Genomic DNA, 7,796 nt, shown 5'->3' with positions numbered 1-7,796 from the left:
TAGCCCATCTGATACACTTAGCACTGCTCAGCGGCATCACGTTGGACTTTAAATCTTAAGAGTGTTATTATTGAAAGTTAGGAACACTCACTGAAACATTAAAGTCTTCTTGGTGGAATAATTATGGAATGCGGGTCTATTCCAGTTAGAAAGGAAAGCAAGTACTCCATTTTGGGGCCAGAAATTTCTAATCGGATGAAAAGTGTGATTTAAGATCTAGGCCTCTCCTTAAACTATCAGTACTGTGTTCTTCAAATTCAAATCATATTTTATGTTAAATTTACTTAGGATCAAAACCATTCAAGTGCAAGATATGCCACTTCGCAACGGCTCAGCTTGGCGATGCCAGAAACCATGTCAAAAGGCACCTTGGGATGAGGGAATACAAGTGTCATGTCTGTGGGTGAGTAACCTGAAACCATCTCTGCCTTGGTGAGCCAGGCAGCATGTGCGGGATAGCCATTGTTTCAGAATTCAGAAGTGATATGAGTAAGAGTGGCTAAAATTATGCTTGCGTACCCTCCTTTCCATTGTTATGGTAAATTCCTTAAATACAGTTATGACATTCTTCTCCCACTTCTAATCCTCTACTGCAGATGAGCAATTTTATGGGCTACAAGGTCAATTTGAACCCGTAATCTGTAAATTGACTAAATTATAGGATGTTCATTCACATTGCCAGAGAGAACCGTAAATTCCATTTAAAGACATAAAAAATATACATAATACAGCTTTAGGAACGTATATGTATTTTTTTTTTCTTTTGCCATACTGCTTTAATTTTTAATCACATTAATGGCTAGATATCCCGGACATATCCCATAAAGAGAAAGGCAGAAAAAGATTTAATTTCAGACAACTGGTCACTGATTGTGGCAGAGATGAAGCTTAAATAAACAGTGTATAATGTATGTTTTTGTGTAACTTTATTCCAAAACTTGTTTGCCATTTTTAGTTAATGACTCTTCCTCTAAAGAATCGTTGCCGGTGTTAAGCTGTCACTCAGATGTGTTGCGTTTAATAGGAAGCACTGAGATGCCTTAATGCACAACTGATTAATTTAGCAGAAATGTTTCAAAGGTTTTAAAATGCCATGACATCTATGGTATATCATAGGACATTCAGAGCTGGATTTTAATACCCTCTCTCTGATTAAAAATATATTTTAATGCTATTATGCTAGAGAAATTAACTAATATGTGTATCCTGTGAAAACACTTTCTGTGAAACCTGAGAAACGTGCAATTCTTACGGCCGATTCCCTAAATACTACAGGCTCAATTAAATTATGCACTGTGCACATGTTATATTAGGTTTCCCTTTTTAGTGGAAGATTTAGTGGGCAAATATCTTTTAAGTCAAAAACAGCCTCTGTCTTTTGTTGGGCAGTCATGTCATGCCAGGATGCCGTTGCATTTTTTGACCCTTAAGATAGTTTTACAAATAACTTTGCAAGCAGTTTTATTAACCACGGTCTGTGATTTATTCATTGGCCGAATTGATGGCTCAGTAACTTGCAGCTAAAGTAAATGAAGATGAACCTTTGCCCTCAAGCCCCCTGAAGATCAGTGGGGAATGAGTTTTGTTGCCACTGGCTTTAGCTGCAAGGGTTGAGTGCCAAATGGTTCATTTTAATTGCTCTAGGTCTTGGAATTTTAAGAGATACCTCATTTATTGTTTTTACCGTATGAGTTGTAGGAAAGAGGAAGGCCCTGACTCCAATGAGAATTTGCTATTAGATGGCACTAAGCAGTTTCTTCCTCAGATCTTCAAAATAATCGGGCAGTTTTTGCGTGCTCTGTTATTAGAAATCTAATTCCTCCATTTTTTTTTTTTAATTTTTATTAGGGTTACTAAGTCTTGGGAAAGAGAAGAAACTTTTTTGGAGACTAGTTTCTGACCTAAGTAGCATCCAAAGCAGTACAGGATTGGTTGGCTTTGATTGTCCTTTTTAAACCCACTTGGCTCATTGCTTGTTACCGCACACCACTGACATGTGACACTCGTCTATTTGCTCGATTCCCAGGATGAAGAGTTATAAATACATAGAGATACATTGAGTTGTGTGCTGATGCCACAGAGGTCTGAACGTATGCACGGGAGCGGCAATCTAGATTCCAAAACTGTGTCTTTGAGAATGATGGTAGTCATTGAACTTTATTTCGCTTTGAAATAATAGTTGTCTTAATTTTTTGTAAGTGAAATTTGATTTAAAAGTTATAGAACAATAACTTTTCTAGGGTACATCTTGTCACGGTGACGCTGAAAGTTCTGAAGAATTGTAGTAAACCCAAGAAGTGTTTGTCTGTGGAGTTGAAACGAGCAGTTTCGATGAGTTAGGTCTAACGAGTTAGAACCCTCTCAGGGGAAAGAAAAAGTATTGTAGGGCGTTCTGTATTTCCTGTATTTCAAATGGATAGGGCAGTAGGTAGGTTAAAAACTAAAGTGAGAATCATGATAAAAAGCAAGAATTAGCCGTCAGCTTAGTGGCAGTAGCATTGGTACATTAACACTGGTGACAATGTCAATTCATTATCATTGATGGCTAAATGATCCTAGAAATGCTCAGTGGACCTATTAGTTCCTGAACATAAGCAGCCCATGCTGCATGTCTTCATTAGCAATTTTAATTGCTATAAATTTTACCTTTTAAAAAAATCATGCTTTAAAAGGTGAAGCGATCTTTCAGGAACATTAACTCTATAATTTTGTCACAAACAGAAGGCCCTGCACTGTGTTTTCTTTTCTGCAGTACTTAGGATCTTCATCTCTGGCTTTTAGAGTTTTATGAATAACCTTTTCGTTACCTGAATTGCAAGAAAATAAACTGCTTTTCAAATAGTTCTGACTGACTAATGTATAAAAACAATGGAGCAGACATTTTAAAAATGAAATTAATACTCACAATGTTGTATTCTTTTGTCCTAGTAACTCTTGCTTTTCTTGAAAAAAAAACAACCCTCACATTTTATAGCGAAATTGATGGAAATAGTAAACTGCGCGTTTTGTTGAATTGAGCACATTAGATTCTTTGTAATTGGTTTTTCATGTCTGCCTTTCTAGAAGATTGTAGACGCTCATCAGATAGGTATCTCGTGTACTTTTACTAAGGCTTGGCTGAAGAGTTGTGCGTTAGCTACCCCCTTAACAAAGACTGCCTTTTAAAACTTTTATTCCAGTTGTTTGCGCCTACAGTGATTTTCTTTGACTCGTTAAGCTCGGTTTTAAGATAATTGTCTCCATTTCATCGGCAAATCTTAGCTAAGGTATATTACGGATGTAAGTCAGTTTGACAAAAGTAGCTGAATGTGTTAGACGTCTAATTCCTATCAGGTAGCTAGGGTTCAGAGTTCAGGATTTAAGTTTTGTTTACCCATGGTTTATATATGTGCCCCCGACATGGTAAAAATTTCGAAAATGTATTGCTTTGCGCTTCTTGTTTTAAGAACCTGTTGTTGATCACTTTATTTAGAAGTCTTTTATTTTACTTTCACTTTTAAGAGGAGGAGTTTTTGAACAATAAGTTTCTTAACGTTTTTCTGACATGTGAATGTGATCTCAAGTGGGGTTTTATAGAGTATAGGTTGTATTTTTATTCAGCACTTACTGGGTAGTTCACATGAGCATGTGCTGTGGAGCTGACAAGGGTTAGTGGGGAGAGAAGAAGTAATAGAGCATCTCTGCAGAAGTTAATCATGTTTGTTGGGAACGTGTGTTTAGAAATAAGTGAAACACATATTTCCCTAAATTAGTGATTCCTACCTTCGACTACTAAAAACACAACTTGAAATCTGGGTGGCTTATAGACCCCATGTTTCGTTAAATCTGTTTAAATTTACGTCTCTCTGTCTCTGTGTGTATCTACACATGTAATAGGGTTTGTGATCCTGTCCATAATAAATGGTATTTATGCGGTGGTGTTGTTTGTTAACATTCACTTCATTTGTTGATCTCATAGTGTCATGATATTGTTCATCTCATGTTTATTATCCCCATTGTACAGATGGTAAACTTGAGATTAAAAGTATTTTTGGCAATGGAGTCAAATTATATACTGGTAAGAGTAGACCACGGTTTCCTTACTTTTAACTGTCCCTTTATTTTTTTAATTTTTATTTAAAAATTTTTTCTGCTTTGTGCATTATCTGTTGGTTTGTTATTGACTTTAATTTGTACTTATTTTTTTCTCTCTAGGTTATTTTCCCCAGAATGTAATAACTGTAATTTACCTACCTCCTTCCAGCCCCTAGCCAATTTTGTTTTCTGCTTTTGCTCAGGTTTCTGTTCTTTTGAAAACTTGCTTGCATGGTAGTTTCCTTCAGCATTCTGGAATTCAGTCTGTTTTTGTGTCTCTTTCTCTGTTTCACTTTCTCACATTAAAGCATTGTTTTCAGTAACTTTATCATTCTTCCCCTTTGTTGTGTATGTGTTGGTAGTCTATTGCACTGGAGTGGTTACAAATTGAACATCGTATAATAGAATTAAGTGCCAGGACAGGTGAGAATATTCTTACCTTTCCATTAGGATGAGAGGGGTGAAGATTGATCAGCTTTGGTTACTGTGTTTGTTTTTTATGATCAGTTACTTAGGAAAAAAAAAAAAAGAGTAGCAGACCAGTGTGATTTCCACCAACCTCATAAGTGCTCGCTGAGTGCTGCATGCCTTGATTCACAGAGACCCCAGTACGCGTAGTCTGGGGATTAGGTTATTTTCTGAAGGACTTCCCTGTGTCTGGTCTTGAATCTTGTGTGTCGAGTTAAGTAGTAGAGTAGAATTTACCTAATCAGGAGAGAATAAGGGCATTTTCTTAAGTCTGTTACATCCGGGTTCACGAAAAGATTCTAGACATTTTCTATTGTGTATTGATGTGCTTATGAGCTGTTTATTCTTATTTGGTTTAAGAAACCTTAAATAGAAAGTTACTAATGCAGTAAAACTCTTTGTGTGTGTGTGTGTGTGTGTGTGTGTGTGTGTGTGTGGCATTACCTAGTTTTTGTGCATTAGAAGGGATCTCTATGTAGATGATTATAATGTCACTTTCTGACCTTTGCAGCTTGAATAATTGTAAATCATTGCTTCATAATGTGTCAGAGAATGTCTGTACTAGGCAATTAAATGGCAGAATATAATAGACCAAATTATTGCCTGTCATGTTTTCAACAACACAGTTAGTATTTGAGTTACACTTAATCATTACGTGCATTAGCAACTTCATTGGAATCCAGCTTCAGGCTGAGCATGAAATACATTACATTATTTAAACCTCTAATGGTACAAGTCATTTATTTGTGTTGAAGTCTACAACATGCAGAGTTTCATAAAGCAAGGAACACTTGAGAGCTTAATTTATCCAAATCAAAGTCTAAATGCAGATAAACACAAGTGGCAAAAATTAGTAATTTTTATAGGCTGGAAATATTTAAAAATACATGGTTGTGGGTAATTGTAGGCAGCAGGAATAAATTAAAATCACTATTTTTAGTCTGTTCTGAGAACTAAAGCTGTGTATACCTAAATCATTAAAAGCACCATGGAATTGCATTTTTAGCTGAACAATTAATTATACCCATCATATCTACAGATGTATCCAGCCAGATAACATAAGCATTTGGTTTGACTGGTTGTTTTGGTTAAAAAGATATAGATAGAAAGAGTTTGTTTTATGGTCTGGCATGAATTATGCTGGTAACAATGTAAAATGCAGGTTCTCTCAGTTTTGTAAAAAATTTAAATTAAGATTCAAATACTCTTATTTTAAAGGGTATATTACGTACTTTATGTATATAATATATTGATGCTTTTTGTTTGATGATATATTTTTTGCCTTTCGTTTGAAATTGAAAAATGCCACGTAGTGATTACTGTCTCTCTTCCTGTCAGCGAGGAATATAAAATTAACATTGTTAGTTTATTCCTCTGGTGCTAGAGTCCTTGAAGTCCCGTTTAGTGAATGATCATTGTCTTCGATTTTTTTACGTCCAAATCACTTTGTAATTTGAATGTCTAAAAGACATCTTAGTTATAATATGAAAATAAAAAACACTCTTTCTCAGATACGGATTCTAGGGTATTTTACAGGGAACTCTTGTAAATCCAGGACAGATTTGGGAGTGAGATTGGGACAGTGGAGGAGATGGTGAGAGGCTTTGCCACCCCCACGCCTTACTCTCCATTTTGTAGTGGTGTTTTCTTGAATTTTCGTCATGGAAGAGGGGGTCATAGGTTTATTTCGAGGCAGTGTGTATCGTCAACCTGTAATGAAATAGAAACACGATACACGTTGTCATTTCTTGGTGTTGTAGTTGACAGCATTGGCCCAAGATCTTTTTCAGTGACAAATTCCTATGTCAGGGACTTTTTTATTTTTTTGCTTTATTTTTATTTGAAGATGGTTCCGTGGTGATTTTAAGATCCAGTTGTGGAATCTCAGGATTCTTTAGCTCTCCTGATCCATACGGTGGAATAGGGGGGGATAGCCAGTCTTCTGGTTTCCTTTGCCTGTCCTGTGATTTCTTTGCGGGGAGGGAAGTTAACCTGTTTTCCCCTTCCTTCTTCCTGCTCATGTGGTTCTGAAAGGCGTTTACTTTCTGAAAGGTTTTGCTCTTTGATTTGTCTGAGTCTGAGTAAGAGGAGGTGTTGGAAGTGTACATAGGAGGGAAGCATAACCAGGTCTTGATTCAGGCCCTGTAGGGCACACTCTTGAGAGTGTCCTCTCTGTGCAGACCCAGTGACCAGCTGGTGCAGGGGCCTTGCCAGGGCTTTGCCATCATGTGCGCCAAGCAGGAGAGACAGACGTGAAGAGGGACGCACGAGGGGTAAGAAAGAGCAAGGGACAGAGGTCTGCGGGGAGTGCTTGGCTCTGCTTAGAAACACCAGGAAAGGCTTCCTTGGGAGGTTATGTTTGAGTTGGGTCTTAAAGGATGAGGACGTGTTCGCCAGGCTAATTTGGACAGTTTCAGTAGATGGAGCAAAAGAACAAAAGTAGTGAAGTGTAGAATAGCATGACATCTTAAGAACCTTGCAGGAATTTCCTGGAGTATAAGTGGCTGATGGGGTGAAGTGGAGGGTTTTAAAAATACTAAATAAACAGTTACGGAACATCAATACATGCCACTGCTGTTGGTCTTTAGGGCTGAAGTGGCCAAAATAATAGCCGCTTCAAAGGGAAGGAGAAAGCTCAGGTAAAGACACGTCCAAGTCTCGCTGGACCAATTCGGAAGGTTGCGTTTCGTCGGGTAGCCAGCACTTGGGACGCAGGTGAGTGGGAGTTAGGTAACCGGGGCAGCCCATTCCAGGCAGGGTTTGGGGGTGTTCAGTACCTGTAAGGACGGTAGCCCCGCCAGAGTTGAGGTGGTGAAGCAGGGAGGACCTCCCTGGGGGGCTGGGCGAGGCGGGCCGGGCCGGGTCACAGAACTGTGGCATGTTGCCTAGTGAGTGCTGGCCTTTGCGCCACTCCTTTTTGACTTGTCTGCTGTCCTCCAGTTTTCTGGACTGTGAGGAGTCAGGGAGGGGACGAGGTGGAGAGCCTGCTAGGAATCAAGGGGCAAAGTTATTTTTATGAGAATTTCACTGTTTGTAATTTCAAGTAGGGATGCTATTGATTGTGGGTAATTGTGATGAAAACTGGTTGATCCCAGTTCCGTGTAAGCTGAGGCAGCATAGTTCCAAATAATAACTGCAGGGACGGGGGCCCCTGGGGGGCTCAGTCGGTTGAGCATCTGGCTTCGGCTCAGGTCATGGTCTCACAGTTCACGGATTCGAGCCCGGCGTCGGGCTCGGTGCTGACGGCTCAGAGC

General features: G+C 38.7%; 1 long non-coding RNA gene across 1 annotated transcript in view; it reads left to right on the top strand.

The window, feature by feature from the left end:
• Positions 1-287: 287 nt before the first annotated feature.
• The window catches only part of LOC123595698, an 11,471-nt gene continuing 3,962 nt past the window's right edge, over positions 288-7,796 (top strand). Inside the window, exons 1-2 of the long non-coding RNA XR_006711310.1 lie at positions 288-403; positions 1,609-1,614. This is a non-coding gene — a long non-coding RNA (uncharacterized LOC123595698). The remainder of the gene's footprint in view (positions 404-1,608; positions 1,615-7,796) is intronic.

Source organism: Leopardus geoffroyi (assembly GCF_018350155.1).
Source record: "Leopardus geoffroyi isolate Oge1 chromosome D3 unlocalized genomic scaffold, O.geoffroyi_Oge1_pat1.0 chrD3_random_Un_scaffold_62, whole genome shotgun sequence".
In the NCBI taxonomy this organism is placed as follows: Eukaryota; Metazoa; Chordata; class Mammalia; order Carnivora; family Felidae; genus Leopardus; species Leopardus geoffroyi.
This window is presented reverse-complemented; position numbering and strand designations above follow the sequence as displayed.